Here is an 18,685-nt window from a genome sequence, read left to right on the forward strand (position 1 = left end):
ATTTTAAAATCTAAATCTGCATATCTTCTGTAATTATTAATAGCCTTTACTGCATTTGACGTGTCAGGAAGAGTTACAGAGCTATGTCAGTACTCTGAATGGGCTTCATGATATTTCCTGGTGCCCGGGATGTTGACATCTGTTTTGAGTGCCAGTGGGGGAGCAAAAGTGACCCATGTCTGTCTCAGGAGATAGAACAGAGGAAACATGAGGCAGTCAACTCAAAAATCATACTGCAAACATTAAGAGCCAGAACAGAGATTCCTGACACTATTCAAGGAGGCATGTGGGAGTGAGAAAAAGATCTAGATTCAGAAGAGATGAAGTTCCATAATCTTTGATTAAAACCTCTTCCTCCGGGACTTCCCTGGTTGCGCAGTGGTTAAGAATCCACCTGCCAATGCAGGGGACACGGGCTCGGGCCCTGATCCGGGAAGATCCCACATGCCGCGGAGCAACTAAGCCTGTGAGCCACAACTACTGAGCCTGCGCTCTAGAGCCCGCGAGCCACAACTACTGAAGCCCACGCACCTAGAGCCCGGGCTCCGCAACAACAGAAGCCACCGCAGTGAGAAGCCTGCGCACCGCAACGAAGAGTAGCCCCCGCTCACCACAACTAGAGAAAGCCCGCGAGCAGCAACGAAGACCCAACGCAGCCAAAAATAAATAAATAAAATAAATTTTTTTAAAAACCCTCTTCCTCCATGAACATAAATGTTAAAACAAGCAACCTCTAACTGCCAAGAACCCCAACTGAATTTAAACATACCCAAAGAGGGATTTTAAGGAGAGAACCTAGCACAAAGAGCCCTCTGGCACGCAGAATCCTTTGTGTAGAAAGATAGTGGAGCCTTTCTAGAGATTTAAACCAATTGAATCAGAACACCTGTGTCTCACAGAATACCTAGAGTAATTGATAATTCTCAGGTTTTACTCAGCTCTAAACTTCACTGGACTTGACCATCCGTATTTCTGCTTCCTCTGTGAGCCTCAGTCTCTCAATATTTCCACCCAAAGAGCTTTAAGTGCTCTTCCTTCTTCCCATGCATCCCCCTCCAAACACTCCACCATGCTGTAGCCAAGGGAATCTTCTGGAGCCCTCTTCTGGCGCACACCCTCCACTGGTTTCTCCTGCGTTCTGCGTCCAGTTCATGCCAGGCATCAGGGCCCTTCCTAATGGCACCCACTTGCCCTCATCTTGCTCCTCAGCCTGGTATGCTTTGCTCCCATGGGTCTCAACCACTATCCTCCTGTTCTTGGTCTCTCTCACATCTGGGCCTTTGTTGTGTATTCTCAGGGCATTTTACTAGAGCATAATAAATATGCCCATTTTATTATAATTGTCCTCCCTGCACGACTCCAAGCTCTGCTTCCTCTTTGCATGAGCCCTGGTGCATGGTGAGCCCGTAAGGAAGATGGGTTGAGTGAGGGGGTGGGTCAGTACCCATGTTGTGCCCCTCCTTCCACCTAAAACGCCAATTCATCCCTGGCCATCCTGCAAGGCTGGCCCCAGGAAGCCACCCCTGACCCCTCCCCTGCTTTGCTTCCCCAATGCCTTATATATAACCTTTCCTTTATTTTATTTCATTTACTTATATTAGGTTATAAGCACTTATGCTACTTATCTACTTATACATTTGCTATTTCTGTAGGTCAAAAGGACCAAATATCAGCAATTTCATATGGTCCAACCTAATAGAAAAGCAGGAGCCCATGGTGGGTATATGTCAGACAGACCAAGGTTGAAGACTGGCTCTGTCACTTCGCTTGCTGTGTGTCCTTGTCAAGCTCCTCGGCTTCTCCACATCTCAGTTTCCTCATGTGTAAAATGGAAATAATAATAGCAACTACATCCTAGTGGTGTTATGAGGATTAAATGAGGCACTGCATTCTAACATGCAGAACTTAGGGCTTGGCTCCTATGATAAACATTAGCTATGCTTAGTCAATAGTTAAATATTTATTAAGGTCCACTATGTTCCAGGGATAGTGCCAGTTGCTGGAGGTACAAAGATGGATAAGATAAAAGGAGGTTTGTCTTTGTGGAGCTCATAGCCACTAAAAGTGCAAAAACGAGTCTGATCAATGCTACAGATGAGGAAGTACTGAGCGCTAAAGGCATCTGTTTCTCAACTCTCATGCTAGAGTGGATTCATCTTTTTACAGCTCTAGTTTCCCAAGTAAACCATGAGAGGCTTTAACTATCTTTTTTCCTGGTAAAAGGTAGACACCCATAGTTCAGAAACTAGCATATGGTGGATACTTAAGAAACGTGTGTTGAGTGAATCAATGAAGGAGTCAACTAATAAATGAATAAATGAACTGTAGCTCCAGGTCTAAGCACATATAAAACAGAAGGCTCTCAAGTCAGCATTCACAGCCAAAGCAGCCAGGAGTTCTTCCTTAGAACATTGAAGTTGTCCATAACCCACGATCTGGCTGAGTGACCCCTTTCTGCCATTTCCATTAAAAGTAGACTCTGGCCCATAAACCTCTGTTTTACTACAGGAATGGCCAAAAGGGGTCACTCAGCCAGATCCTGGGTTATTTATTTTTTAATTCTCTTTCCACATGTTTGTGGCACACACAAAAATGCGTTTTTGAACATTGCTATTTACGTAAAATCTAATCATGTAAGCAAACAAACAAAGAAGAGAAAATGAGAGATGGCTTTTCCCAGCTCACAATTCATTCACTCATTCATTTCATTCATCCCACAGGCATCCTATGTGCAGGGCACTGTGTACATAGCAAATGTTTGGGGGAGAAACAACCAGCCCCCAGCCACACCGTTTAATGGCCCTCTGCCTCAGGATCTTGTTTCTCTTATCTTCAAACTTACTTCATTGTGCACATTTGTTCATAAATTTAAATAATTTATTTAAGAAACATTTGTCAAGAGCCAGCTCTATACCAGGCTCTGTGATGAGCCCTGAGGACTCTGTGATGAGCCCACGCTGCCTCAGCCTCTGCTTCCCTTAAACTTGGAGTCTAACACAGAGAAGTGCAGACAGTATTAAACAGTCACATAAATACATAATCAAACTGCAATTACTGCAGGAAAGGAAAAAAAGAAGGTACACGAGAAAATATGGCAGGGGGCCTGACCTGGGGAATCAGGAAAAATTCCTTGAAGGAGTGACTTTTGAATTGAGCTCTGAACTTTGAGGGGAGGAGATAGGAGCCGGGGAACTGAGGAAGCCGGTGTGGGAGTACAGGGGATACGGAGTCCACAGAGATGAAGGGGGGCAGTGGCACAGGGCCGGGGAAACTCACCACACATAACGACGTTTTAAAATCCTTAAGGAGGGGGCTTCCCTGGTGGCGCGGTGGTTGGGAGTCCGCCTGCCGACGCAGGGTACGTGGGTTCGTGCCCCGGTCCGGGAGGATCCCGCATGCCGCGGAGCGGCTGGGCCCGTGAGCCATGGCCGCTGAGCCTGCGCGTCCGGAGCCTGTGCTCCGCAGCGGGAGAGGCCACAACGGTGGGAGGCCCGCGTACTGCAAAAAAAAAAAAAAAATCCTTAAGGAGGATGGGATCAGCTGAGGTTGATGTTTTTCACTCTGATTAGCGTCAACTAGCTTTCAGGTTCTTTGAGTTATGAGGCTGCATCATACTCCTTTTTACATCTCTGACCGCATCCAGCAGAGGGCTTTGAATGCAATAATCTGGTGCTCAATTAATGGTGATTGAACATGTGAAAAGGATGCCAGTGACATAACCTTGCACTCGGAGGTTAAGGATGATCTAGTTCAATGCATACTTGTATCCCCAAACCAAGAGACGCCCCTAGAATCCCCAGTGTTTTCCCCTCGGCTGTGCAGGTGAAAGAGAAGGGGCGGGACACACTGTTTTGAACTTAAATGTTACCGTTTATACTATTTCTCTGTGAGAGAAAGAGTTCTTAGCGATCCCCTTGCTTGGATTCGCACCATGAGAATTACTAGCTGGCCACAGTCTCAGCTGTAAAATTCACTGATCATCAGTCTGATAATTGGAGCAAGTAGGGATTTGAAGTGGATTGTCTCTCCCCAGTTCTTCTAGCTCTTCTCTTTCACTCTATCTGATCAGCAATACGGGGTTCCATATTCCCTGACTTGGCTCTTTAATATTCTGAAGGCCTTTGCCACCCACAGGCCCATCCGCAGGATTACGAGTGTCCTTTTGGGACTGTGACTTCTGTGGGATTGACTTCTCTTAGATTTGGGGACTGATGCTCAGCTATAGTGAATGCTCTCACCCTCTGCTAGAGAAAACGTTGCCCTTGTGGTCATTAACGATACACTTGCCACCTCCAACTTCAGATACTAAGGGAAAGGCGTTTTGGAATAGGGACAAGAGATGGAGATAAATTTCAGACGCCCTTTTCACACAAAGATGATTTTCTCAAAATGGAACCAGATTTCAAGGATCTTTGTCCCCTCCAGAGAGGCTTTTCCAGTGCGTGGATACTATGGGAATATGATTGTACAAATGCAGCAGGAAAACGTACTCCTGATCACTCTATAAATCACTTGATGCTAGCAGTGATCTCATTTTTAAAGCCATTAGTAATCACGAATGATGGCTAAATTAGCAACATAGTCTTAAAGAGTTTCTATATTGATTGGCTGTTTTCATCCTTTCTTCTCCCTCGTGCTATTCTGTGATATCGCCTCAGCCTCAGAGATTCAGAGCAACAATCTGCCGAACACATGAATACTAAAGAATTGGTTTCCTTAGTAACAATAATCATGAAGCAGCTCTCAGAACTTCCTGCTTTTCTGTCTGTCTGTTTTCTGTTGGTCACATAGAAAAAGACGGCCAAACCGAGCCTGCCCAGAAAAGATGCACATGTATATCATGACCCCTAAGCGGAAGGGAGGCTTGTCTCTGCTGAGATCACATTCCTTTTCTCAACTGGCTGCCTTATTCTGTGTGGTTAGGGCTAAACCAGAGCACCTGGTCACCTCAGAACTCTTTTCCTTTCGAGTCAAAATCTGGAACCACAAAACCATAATGTAGGACACATCACCAAAATGGCTCCTTCTCTGTGGGAAACCAACATGGAACTTCCCTAAAAAGAAGACCTTCTTTCCACAATATTTCTAATAATAAAAAGAAAATGGGGACTTCCCTGGTGGTCTAGTAGTTAAGACTCCAAGCGCCCAATGCAGGGGGCCCGGCTTCGATCCCTGGTCCGGGAACTAGACCCTGCATGAAACAACTAAAAGAGCTCTCATGCCACAATGAAGATCCCACATGTGGCAATGCAGATCCCGCGTGCCGCAACTAAGACCCAGCACAGCCAAATAAATAAATATTAAAAAAAAAACTTAGCTAAAATCTTATTTACAAAAAAAAAAAAAAAAAAAGAAAAGAAAAGAAAAGAAAAGAAAGAAAGAAAATGGTCATCAAGTAGAGAAAGCTTTGCTGATTTTCCAGGATATCTTTTTTTCCGTGTCTGTTGTGAGAAATTGCCCTGCTTCCTGCCCCTCTTCCTAACTCTAGTCAGGATGAATTCAAGCAACTGCCCTCCATAGGAGCAGAAAGGGATGTGCGTCAGGAAGCCTTGGGCCTACCATCCTGCCCCTGGGTCCTGAGCCCGTTACCCAGACGTTTTTGATGGATTCTGCCATCTCACCTCCTGGATGCATACCCGGGTGCCTGACCCTTTGTGGCTCCATCTCCTGGCCTGGATTCCCAGCTGTGGCTACAGAGCCATTGCTCTGCCTGGCAGAGCACATACTTGCTCCTTCTTGCCTCAGTTGTGTCTTAGGGCTTCTTGATGGGCAAATACAAACAGAGCACCGCTTGGCACTAGGCACGATGTCAAACACTGTGGGTCTGGGAATGACTGTGAAGTGACAGTCCCTGCCCTTATGAGGTTCACAGTCTGAAACAATAATTTGGGTTCAGGACAATAATTATAGTACACTGCAATAGGAGCTTCACTCAGGGTAATGAGGACCCCGTAAAAGAAGTGTCTAACACAGCCTGTGAAACTGGAGGCAGAACAGGAAAAAGTTCCTGGAGAAGATTAAGCCTAACTGTCTTAAAAGTTAAAGAAAAGACAGTAGGAATAATGTAAAGTAGGTTGAACGATTACTATGGACTAGGAACTTGACAGGTGATATACATTCATTATTTAACTTAATTCCCACAACAGTGTCCTATGAAGCAGATTCCATTATCATCCCCACTTTACAAACTGAGGGTCATGGGTCAAAATTTCTCACAGCTGGTCACAGAGCTAGGAAGCAGCAGAGCCCACAGTCAGACCCAGAGCTGTGTGACAGTAAAATCCAGGATCTTAAGCACACAGGCCGAGTGGAAGGAGGGAATCCCAAGTGCTCTAGTGTGACAGGCACACAAGCGGTTGCTTTGCCAGAACATGAGTGTGGGGTGAAGCGTGGTCAGAGGCAGGATGGCCAGCTCATGGAGGCCCTTGCTGATGAGCTTGGCCTTGGTCTTCAAGGTGAGGGCAAAGATGCTTAAGGGTTGTAAGTAATGCTGGGAAATGGTCTGATATGCATTTGGGGAAGACTTCTGGTAACAGTGAGGAGGGTGGATTTAAGGAGCTAGAACTGGTGGCCGAGATCAGTTAAAAGGCCCTCACGGTCAGAAGTCCTGGTAAGAAGTGACGTTGGCCTGAATTTGGGCATTGACAATAGGAATGGAAAAGAAGGGACCTCCCACAAAGCTCCATCTTTTGGATGCCTACTTCCAACATGGCACCTATAGCTCAGGCTCTAGTGCTGCTTGAGACCTGGTATCTTCCGATCTGTCTGCAGTTACCTTACCCTCCCCCACCCTACACTGCATCTCATCTTGTTTTCAACTCCCAGAGCCTAGTACCAGGATGGGCACCTAGCAAAGGAATGTTGAATGGAGGAATGAATGAACTGGAACAGTTTCCAATTTGCTGTTTAATAAAACTCATGGTCCTGACCATTGCAGTCTTGTTACTGTCTTTATTCAAAGGTGATACAAAAGCTGGATGGACGTTCTGATTAAGCATGAAGTGTGAGTGATCCGGTTATCACAGTGCAAATGCTCCTTGATTAATATATAGTATCATTTCCTCTGTCTTGGATTTGACTCTGGGTAAAAAAGATGTCAAACAGTGTGTACCTCAGACCCCTTAGCAAGAAGAGAAGGAAGTGGAACTCAGTGTAAATCCCTATTTACTTAGATATAGAGGCAGGGATGAGCCCTCTCTTCACATTTTTCCCAATTAAAAGTTGGGCCAAGGCTGGTGGAATGGTGACAAGTTGAACTGGGTGTGCATGCACGCGTGCACACACACACACACAGATGGCTGAGACATTCCAATGAGTTGAGGACCTACTGTGCAGCATTTTGAAGGCAACACAATTCATAGCTAAGAATTTGAATAGCTTCTCCCATCTGACAGTCTTAATTTGTCCTTATCCTAGAAGGGGTAAAAAATTGAAAAAGAAAACAACCGGTACATGGATGTTTATAGCAACTTAAATCATAAATGCCAAAACTTGGAAGCAACCAAGATGCCCTCCAGTAGGTGACTGGATAAATACACTGTAGTACATCCAGACAACAGAATAGTATTCAGTGTTAAAAAGAAAGGAGTTACCAAGGCATGAAAAGACATGGAGGAAACTCAAACGCGTATTACTAAGTAAAAGAAACCAATCTGAAACGGCTAATTACTGTATGACTTCAGCTATCTAACATTCAGAAAAGGCAAAACTGTGGACAGTAAAAAAAAAAACAATCAGCGGTTGTGGAGTCAGGGAGTGAAAAGGCAGAACACGGAGGGCTTTTAGGGCAGTAAAAATATTCTGTATGATATCATCATGGTGCATATATGTCATTATACATTTGTCCAACCCATAGAGTGAACTGTAATGTAAACTGTGGACTCAGGGTAATTGTGATGTATCCATACAGCTTCACCCTTATTAAAAACTGTACCAACTGGTGAGTGATGTTGATAATGGGGTAGGCTATGCTTGTGTGGGGTAGGAGCTAGATGGGAAATCTCTGAACTTCCCTCTCAATTTTTTAATGAATCTAAACTGCTCTAAAGAGGTACATCGCAATTTAAAAACACAAAATCAGGGGCTTCCCTGGTGGCGCAGTGGTTGAGAGTCCGCCTACCGATGCAGGGGATACGGGTTCGTGCCCCAGTCCGGGAGGATCCCACGTGCCGCGGAGCGGCTGGGCCCGTGAGCCATGGCCGCTGAGCCTGCGCGTCCAGTGCCTGTGCTCCGCAACGGGAGAGGCCACAACAGTGAGAGGCCCGCGTACCGCAAAAAAATAAAAAAATAAACATAAATAAGAACAAAAAATCAGAACAAACAACGGTAGCGTGAACTTGATGACATCAGCTGCAATGGAGGGAAATGCACATAATATTCTCTGGCCCAGCATTCAAACAAATAACTCAAGGCTTTCTACTTTTTGTACATGTTCTCAAAAAAAGAATTTTGAGGGGCTTCCCTGGTGGCGCAGTGGTTGAGAGTCCGCCTGCCGATGCAGGGGACGCGGGTTCGTGGCCCCGTCCAGGAGGACTTCCACATGCCGCGGAGCGGCTGGGCCCGTGAGCCATGGGCCGCTGAGCCTGCGCGTCCGTAGCCTGTGCTCCACACGCAATGGGAGAGGCCACAGCAGTGAGAGGCCCGCGTCCCGCAAAAAAAAAAAAAAAAAAAAAAAAGAATTTTGAGAACCTATGTACATCCCATGCACATTTTTAGATAGCTTCACAAGATCAAGCCTAAGATGGACATAGGATTCAGGCACCCAACTTGTGTGGGACCCTATCCTCTTTTGTATGACAAGATGTATTGCTGCTAAAGAATGAAAATCTGCAAATAAATGCAAAGGGGGGAATTAATGTAATTCTCCTATTCTGTGGTAAAGTAGAATCCTATGGCCTCTGACTCACTAGCCGAAGGCAACAAATCAGCAACAACAACTCAAAGAGACATAGGAAAATACAACTAGTTCTTCAAAAACCATAAAATAGCAATTACCATATTTTAGCATACGGTTTTACACTGAATTATTTCACAGTTATAATTAGGTTGCTAATGCAGTGCAGAATTGGACGATACACTAATTTGGTATATATTTTATCTAATCTGATGGAAATGTAACATTTAGAGGGCTTGATTCTTTTTTTCACAAGCAATTAAAAAGGACTTTAATATCACATTTTAAAAAATTGTGTTGGCCTTTATGATGTGATGTGTGTGTGTGTGTGTGTGTGGTGGATGTGAGAGAGAGAGAGAGAGAGAGAGAGAGAGAGAGAGAGAGAGGAATTCCATTCCAACTATAGGCACAAGCCATACCCTTTAGTCTCTGATTTATTTCCATCATGTAAGATTCTTTTCTTGCTCGCTTGCTTATTTTTTGAATCTGTTTTTCTTTTTTGCCTTTGGTAAGTTAAAACGGAATTTTCTTCTCCAGGACAATTCTCTGTTCCAGTCATAGTAAATACCAATTTCATTTCCATCCCATTATTTTTCTAATTAAGCATTTGTCATGCAAAAGGAGATCTGAGGTGCCTGTGCTTTCCATTATGCAAAATATTCAGTTATGATAATAGCTTTGGGATGGCACCTTGAAGGTGTTACGGGAAAAAAATCAGAGAAGAAAAAAAAATAAATAAAATATATTTTACCTCGGACTTTTGCCTGTTTATTTTCTGCCTGATTTGGCCACAGTTGTGGATATTGACAATGTCCCATCAGTTGTGAAGGATGGACACATAATTCACATCCTTTAATAAGGAGAATTCTATTAAATCTTTATCTAAACATTTTAGAGGTTAAGAATGTAACCCTGCATCTCATTTTTTTCTCTTCTGTTCACACTTAGCAAAACCTACAACTTCTATACTTGACGAAACGTGCTTCTGACTCAAATTGTTTCAGAACAAAGTACGAATATGCCAGAAGGACAACCTGACATTTCTTGGAAATTCTTTCTTCCTTCTTATGACAAATCCCAAGGGGCTAGGCTCTGTCAAAGGAGAATTTATTTTCTAAACCCTTTGAACACAAAGCTTTTCCATTTTCTGTGGCAAGATATTTTTCCCAAACATTAACCATCACATCTTATAGCTATATTTATATCCATACATACACTATATATCCATATGCATATATTCTGTATATGTATATATGTATATTTTAATCTATTGATTTATAAACTCTAAGACTTCATTTTTCAATCATTTCCACAGTTTGCACAGAATAAGCTGTGAAATTGGATTTTTAAAAAGTGGGACCCATTTCCTCTCAATTTCTCAAAAAATGTAGACTGAGAACTTTCTGGTTTTGGAAGGAACCCTAGTTTATTTTCTGAAACACACTGTGCATGGTATGTGTGTGTGTGCACTGCCTGAGTAGATAGTGCTATTAGTTGAACTCACTGTGATTCTGCGTGTTCAGTATTTTCAAAGATGCTGTTGCGGTGCCCCCTCCCAGATCCCGTTTACTGGGGTTCCCAAAGCTCCCCCAGCTGCTCTGAGTGCTGGCTGCTGAAGGCTCACAGGTGCCCCCATTTCTGGGAAGGCTGTCCTGGGCTAAAAAGAGGAGCCACCTCACTCAGGAAGTTGGTGGGGGGAGGTCACAGCCAATGACTGATTGGGAAGTGGTACAAAATGCTGGCAGCACGGCCCCAGGAAGGAACAATTCTGTGGGTGGTTAAAGCTCTAGAGCCCTCCCCCACGGTGCAGGTCCTGGTGGTCTTGATATGAGACCACATCCCCTCCCTGCCTCTCCTGTTTCACTCCTTCCCCCACAGGATTTTCCTGAAGAACACTTGCCCAAGAGATCACAGCACCCAAATCCCTGTCTCAGGTTCTGTTTCTGGGAAACTTCTTTCAATTTTAGACATTCAATTTCCTAATCAATAAAATGTGGATAATAATTCCCACCTAGTCTATTTCTCAAAGTTGGGGTGTGAATGGCAAATTGTGTGGAAGAATTCTGGAAACAGCCAAAGCAGTAAAAAGATTTTGCAGGCAGCATGATATATCATTTGTTTTAATATTTAACCTTAGGTTCCATGAAAATATGGCTGATTTCTCCCAACTTGTGTTTTTTACACTTTAGGCTAATGTCCATGATTTGTTAAGAATTGCTGACTTGTCTGTACTGCTCTTTGCAACTGGGGTCTCCAAGGTAAAGAAGGGAAAGAAACGTGAGTCCAGCAAGTGACTGTGTTGGCCCAGAGAGCACAGTGTCCCCACCAAAGGCCAACTAAGCAGGAACCCGAGACCTGGTCTTGCTAGATCTTCACATGGTTTTAAGCAACGCCGGGCACCAGATATTTATGTAAAATCTCCAGCTTCTTAAATACTAGCAACACATTTTTTTTAAACTGAAACACTCTACTATTCAAGCAAAACATAACTGGAGGCCCAATTGGGCTAGTAGTGGGTAACCTACGACCAGATTTAAGCCCCTGAAGTAAGAGACCAGGTAATGCCCACTGAGGCCTCAGCTCTAGCACAGCGCTCAGCACATGGTCCATGAAAGATCCCAGAAGAACAGGACCACCATTAGCAGTGTTGGTTTCTAAGGAGTTAAATGAATGACCTCTAGTTTTAGTAACTAGTTTTTTACTTTGTAAAAACCATTTAGCATATGATTCTTTTCCCTAAACAGTATTATAACGTGCAGATTTTTATTCACTTGCCAGCTTGCTCTTGCACAACTTTTCAAGGACACTGTCTGTTTCCTTGTCTATGAAACAGAAATAATTATGCCTGATCTGAAAATAAGTAAAAGCATGTAAAAGGACTTTGCAGACAGTGGCCATCAATCCAGAGAAATCACTGTTCTCTAGATTCTGCCCTGAGATCTAAATCCCGCACTCAGAAATCCGAAATGAACAGAGGCTCTCTCATCTTTCTTCTAAGATGGAGTTTCCTTAACATTAGTCATGATTTTTGCTATAAAAACTGCATTATTATTTTCTATTACTATTAATTACCTAATCTTTTCCTTTAAGTCAAATATATTTTTTTAGTTACTACCAACCGTCTTTTTCAATTACCAACTTTATCTTTGCCTAAGCAATAATGTCCATGAATGCACAGGTTTTATGTCCTAGTATTTAATTTTTATACAGACACACATGTATAAGTGTATATGTATGTGTCTATATATGTGTTTGTGTATATATACATACATATACTATTCATCTGTGTACCACCTAAAATCACCTTGCCTGTTACCAATTATATGTCTCCCATTTTGGAATATTCTGCCCCCCCAGGGATAGCAGAATTTTATAGAAAGATTTTCCAGCTCTATCAGTTTTTATTAATTTACTCAATAAGCATTTGTCACCCATTTGTCTATCTCATGTAAACCTGGAACAGGCAGAAGAAGATTAATATCACTGGTTCCACAAAATTTTAAACCACTCTAAAAAGCTTTGTGAGCCCATGTGGCTAATGCATTTCAGGAAGGAAACTCATGCTCCAAATCTTCCCGCTCCAGATTCCTGTGGACTTGGGACCACTCAGGAATGACAGAGGGTAACCCCGAGAGAGCCATATTTGCAAAGTGGTGAAGCTCTCAGAGTCTGCCCCAGGGGAATCCAGGTAGCGCTGCTAGTGAGTTTTAACACAGCAAAGCGGTGGTGCCTTCTCAACAGCCTTCATGCAGGAAGCTGTCTGATGCTATGTTCCTAACTATCCAACCACCCAACACTGTAATTTCTAAGATTGGCTTTAGTCATTTAGTAAGATGATGGCATTTAAGCCAGTCACCATTAGGATACCAGATGATGTTAATAATTACAGTTTGCATTTAGGTGGCGCCTCTCCAGGCAAGCACTAAGAGTTTTACAAACATTATCTCATTTTCATCTTCATGACACCCTTGTGAAGCAAGCATTTTTTATAGCATTACTACAGAGAGAGCAGCTGAGGCGTGAAGGTTAAACACATTGCCCAATCTGAGAGCACATGTGCGATCACAGTTCTCAAACCTGGTTTATGTCTTAAGAAAGTCCCTGTAATGTGTTCATGTAAAGGTTTCACACCAAATACAGGGGATGTCTCTGAAAATATTTACATTTAGGTCTGTAAACACCCAAGCTCTTTAAAATTTGTATTCAGTGTATCTAATTAGCAAACAAACATAGATGTCTAAGTGGAGTCTGATGTACTAAATACCATCTGCCCCATAACTTATTTAATAAATTGTTATGTAGCACTTGCATGTGCCCGGCATTGTTCCAAGTGTTTTATAAATATTAACTCCTTGACTCCTCCCAATAACCCCATGAAGGAGGTGCCATTACGTTCCTCATCGTACAGGGAGGAAAACCAAAGAAGTTAGACAACTTGCCTAAGGTCCCACAGCTGGTAAGTGACAGAGCTGAGATTCAAATGCACATGATCTGGTCCCTGAGTTTATGTCTTTAAACCAGAACACTGTGCAGCTATCAAACTTATAATAGTTATTTGTCTGAAAATGTACTATTTCTTTCTCATGCTACCCAAAGGCTTTTTTCCTGTGTCAGTGGTTATCCACTTAACCCTATTCCAGACAGAATCTTCCCATGTAGCCAATCATCCTGCCCCCAACCCCACTGCGCTTATAATCTAGGTGGATGACTCACTGGTACTTTAGCAGAGTGACTGGAAAAGAGGGTTTCAGAAGCTCAGCAAATCACAAATCTGTTCCATGAAGAGTCCAACAAGGCATCGCCCGAAAGTATTAAAAAATCCTTTCTTCATTTGTGCTTTGGGGAAGGAAGAGTAAAATTCTCCTACTAGTTTGTCTCAAGATTGGCATGAGTTTCTACAGTAAGCAAAATATTTTTCACAAGTGACTTATGCAATATACCTTATATTTGGAGAGTGCTTTCAAAGTGTTCTATATATTCATTATCTCATTTGATCCTTCCACAACAGCCAGTGAGATAATCGGAGAAGCTATTTTCATAACTACCATTTTACAGATGAGAAAACTGAGGCTCAGCGTCGTTAAATAAACTTGTCCAAAGTCACCCAGCTAATGAGCTACAGAAGCAGAATACATCCAGTGTCATGTGTTACTAAACCCTATAAATTATCTCATCTCATATTTAGCTTAATACTTCTGGTGATATCATTGCGAAAATCACACACTTAAATAAAAGAGTGATTCCTCCTCAGGGGTGCAGACAGGACACTTGAGAACACTTAATGATTTCCACGTTCAGCTCCCTTCTTTTTCGAGACAACATGAAATAGACTTTCCACGGTCATCAAAAAGAGAAGAGCTTCCATGTGGCCACTTCTACCAAACATGGGACTCATACCTGCTGATTTGCCCAGACGCTGCCCACTTCCTGAGTGAGGGGAATCTCTAGGTCTCAGAAGAGCCACCTCCTTTGTTTCAGGAACGTGTCCCTTCTCCCCTGGTTGTGGACACTGTGCTGAGGATTAGTTCCACTAAAGAAGGAATGAAAAGGCAATTCATTCGATGAGTTACATATGGGAAAGGCATTGGGCCCTGGAGGTCAAATCTGCCAGCTTCCACTTTCTCTATTAAATGTTTATTTTTCTCTTCCAACTGCTAGAAAAATTGCAGTGAATCACCACCTGTGATTTAAGATTTTTCATACTTAGTCTGCCTACTTATTATTATTTATTTATTATTGGTATTCTTCGAAACAGGTCATTATTGCAATCATTGGCTTCCTTCCTCCTCTGCATACGATCTTTACCTCTGCTTGACTGGGATCCCATCCTCTAATGTTAGCTTCTTCAGTTTTTCTCCCTGCCTCCTCAGGATTTCCTGGATTTTCTTCCCCAGTCAGTCCCACTTTCATGGGAAGAGGTGACCTCCTCCCTCCCAAGGCTAAATCAACCCCTTCTTCTGCTAGAAACCCCTCCCTTACCACCTTTTGAGAATTTCACTCCATCAATTACAAACATCTCCCCCCGACATTCCCATCCTACTGTGTACCTCAGCCTTTCTCTCTTTCCTGGAATACTTCCCTTTATCCACCAAGAGGTTTAAGTCTTTTCTATTCCTCTAAGGCTGTTCCATTCTTCATGGCACACTCTCTTTGCTGGCTTCTATGACATTAGAGTCATAGAAAAAAATCCACTGCCTCCCGAAAAAATGGAAACGAAATCCACATGGAACCTCTTCAGTGGCTATTGCTGTGTAACAAAGCACCCCAAAGCTGAATGGCTTAAAACACAAAAATTTATGATATCTTAATTCTGTGGGTTGAGCTGGGCAGTTCTCCAGCTCACAGGGTATAACTGAGATCAACCAGGAGCTGCACTCAGTTGGGAGCATGGCTGGTGCTGGAATCTCAACCTCTGGGACCTGTCTGTGTTCTCTCGCACCATTCAGTAGTCCTGGAGCTTCTTGACAGCATGGCTGCTGGCTTCCAAGAGCACAAAACAGAAACTGCCTGCCTTTTGAAGGCTTAGGCCCGAAGCTAGCACAGTAGCGCTTCCCCTTCATTACACTACTGGTCAAAGCAACTCTCCAGGCCAACCCAGGTTCAGGAGAGGGGAAATAGACTCCATCTCTTTTTTTTTTTTTTTTTTTTGCGGTATGCGGGCCTCTCACTGTTGTGGCCTCTCCCGTTGCGGAGCACAGGCTCCGGACGCGCAGGCTCAGCGGCCATGGCTCACGGGCCCAGCCGCTCTGCGGCACGTGGGATCTTCCCGGACCGGGGCACGAACCCGCGTCCCCTGCATCGGCAGGCGGACTCTCAACCACTGCGCCACCAGGGAAGCCCCGACTCCATCTCTTAATGAGAGGAACGGCAAGGAATTTGTGGTCCACTTTAATCCACCACAGACTTCCACATTTGCTCAGCTCAAATCACCACTGTTATCACAATAGCCGTTTGGAGTTATTCCCTAAAGTGTTAATAAATCTTGGTCAGATCATCTTATGTAACTCCTAGTGGTTATTATTTCTCCAAAAAAACAAAACAGCTCAATTTCTGGCCTTAGGTTAATAGGAAAGTAATTTTATAGACTCTTAAAATTCAAGAGCTGCTTTAAGAACTATTTAAAATTCAGCTAGAATTTATATAGGTCTGTTTTACAGATACAAATATCAGGTAGCATATCTATAAAATCTAGAGAAAGTAGGTGAAGTGAATTTTAATCAACCTTTATCTTTTTCAAAAAAAAAAAAGCCAATATATTTCTGTTGATGACTAAAAAAATGCACAATGTGAGAGCTGCGAGTTAAGTTTTATCTGGGGCAAAATGAGGACTATAGCCCGGGAGACAGCATTTCAGATAGCTCTGAGAAATTGCTCCAAAGAGGTAGGGGGAAGGTCAATATATATGTGATTTTGGTGAAGGGGGAGTACATGCAATCAAGCACATATTTTTTGTAGGTTTCTGCTGGTCTCACGAAGGTTACTGCTAGTCACGAGGAGCAGACGTCACCATGAAGGATTTTAGTGCTTTTCTAGATATGAGGAGATGCAAGAATTGGGCTCATAAAATCCGCTCCTAAAAATATCTAACTCTCTGAAGACCTGTTCTGCCAGTTTTTCCAGAGCACAGAGTGCCTCATTTCTGCTCTCCACCCTGAACTCCCTTTATGGGGTGTTGAAGGTCAGCAGCTGCTGCATCACGTGACTTAACCTTGTAGAGGTAGATGGCAACTGCCCATGGCAAGTGCCAATTTGTAGTTGACACTGTAAAGAAGATGAGTATTTTTCTGAAAGGCAAGGATAGTCATAAATCAGAGGTGTCAACTAGGTCTATTACTAAACAGTAGCAAAGAGACTGCTCTGGATGCCCTGTCCGGGTACTCAGCAGTGCCCTTACTGGCCACCTGGTGTCCCACTGGCTTCCTGGGAGGGCTGATCAAAGGTATGTGAGGCTGAAATAAGACCTCCAGTCCACCAGTTCAGATATGCTGTTGGCTATAATCCAGCCTTCTCATGGGTCCTCAGATGTGTCTTACTCCTTCTTACCTCTGAGTTTTTACAGATACCATTCCTGTTTATCATTATGCCCCACTGTCTCTCCTTCTCACACTTTTCCTTTTGCCTTAGCTAAATCCTCTTCATCCTTTAGGTGACGGGATTATATTTGTCATCCACAATGAAATTTTCTTTGAACCCACCGCCTTCCCCAAATTAGGTCAGATGCTCTTGGGGCCATTCCAACTTCTGTTGTATAAATAATTTTGCAGAGGCTGCCTTACCTCTTCTCTGGGGTCTTAACCCATTATTCAGGGGTGCCCCTCAACAGTGTCTGTACACTAAGACCAGCTTCCCTGGCTCTGATCCATTAGTCCAGGAGCAGACACTAACCTTAAGATGGACCAAAGACATTCCCTTTTGAACTGAAAGACTCGGAGCTTTGATAACTAAGTTACATTAATGAAGCACATCAGAAGAAAGACCCATAAACTCTTGCCAAAGAGGTAGAGCTAATTTGACTCTTGCACTAGTTTATCTCCTCCTTGTATTCTGTTAGACACCTCTATGACTTTCCCATGGATTCTGTTCTTTCCTGAAACTATCCAGAATTGTCTATAACTCCCAACCAAAGACTTAAAATAATTTATACCAACTGGAATGAACTCATATATGCATGTATAGTGAATGCTGTATTTGTTTTGTGTCCTTTTCAGTGCCAGAATGAAGGCTCTGTGAAGACAGGAGGATGCCTGCCTTGCTTGGTGCTGTATCTTGAACACCAAGTGAAGTAGTTGGCACATGGTAAGTGGTCCATAAATATTTACTGAATGAATGAATAAATGTAAATATAAGACTGATGCAGGTCTTTGGGAAATGCCTGGGAAAGAATGAGACTTTACTATGGTTGGGAGGGAGGGTTAAGGGACCATGGTGGGTTTGGATTCCATGTTGGTGAGAAATGCTTTGAGTGGAGACTCTTGGTTGAATTGCTCAGGTTTTGGAAAACATCCTATATTACCTGATGGTAGAAAAAGTCAAGTACAAAGACCCTGTTTACCTTTGGATGCCAAGATTAGATGAAGGCTCTTTCTTACCATAGTCGAAAACAATCTCTTTAAACTTGGACAGTGCAGGAGAGGAGGACGGTAGCTCTGTGAAGCAGTGGACCCTGCAGGGCTGTGTGTCCCATCAGAGACTGACTGGTGAGAGGGCAGCCCTGCAGCAGGAACAATGCCGGAAGTCTCTGGTGGTCAGGGTGTGGACAGAGCAGCCATGACAGCCATTTGCAGCAGGGAGAGTGGCTGGGGGTGGATGGAAATGAGAGGCTAGAGGAGATCCTATTTCCTGTCCACACCAATCCCCTGGAAACAGGGCAGGCAGGGTTGAAATGTCAGTATCCACATTGGTTCTAAAGCCACAGAACTCTGGGGTTGCTCACTACACCCCAAGCTCTTAGCATTCCCAGGCCGGTGTCACAAGGGTTACACTATCTGACCTGCATGCTGAGGTATTCTAGTAAGAAGCAGGGTTCCTGCAGGACACAGATTTTTAATTCATCACAGAGGTGGGTCTCTCTGCAATTTTACATTTTTTGGAGGACATGAACCTGCCAGATTACTTGGTCTGATGTGTAAAAACTGAGGTCAAAAAACGGGAGCTTTGTATCTCTGTGCTTTAGCTATCAACTTTCTAATTGCCCTGAAAGATGAAATAACTTTGTGTCAGAATATGTCTTGATAACAGCCAAATTCTGGATGCAGAACTATCTCTGAACTTTGGAATGATATCCAACTAAGA

At 43.4% G+C, this 18,685-nt stretch overlaps 1 protein-coding gene across 14 annotated transcripts in view; it reads right to left on the reverse strand.

Annotated features, from left to right (window-relative positions):
- Positions 1-3,091: 3,091 nt before the first annotated feature.
- MTERF1 (mitochondrial transcription termination factor 1) overlaps positions 3,092-18,685 on the reverse strand; it is a 571,641-nt gene continuing 556,047 nt past the window's right edge. For 13 of the 14 annotated variants that reach the window (XR_008617408.1, XR_003679875.2, XR_003679882.2 and 10 more), the window contains one exon: positions 3,092-3,498. The gene's annotated coding sequence lies outside the window, so the exon portion shown is untranslated. Of the gene's footprint in view, positions 3,499-14,387; positions 14,424-18,685 lie in introns of those variants that run through there. The other variant, XR_003679874.2, reaches the window with a different exon arrangement.

This window comes from Physeter macrocephalus, chromosome 5 (assembly GCF_002837175.3).
Source record: "Physeter macrocephalus isolate SW-GA chromosome 5, ASM283717v5, whole genome shotgun sequence".
Taxonomy (NCBI): Eukaryota; Metazoa; Chordata; class Mammalia; order Artiodactyla; family Physeteridae; genus Physeter; species Physeter macrocephalus.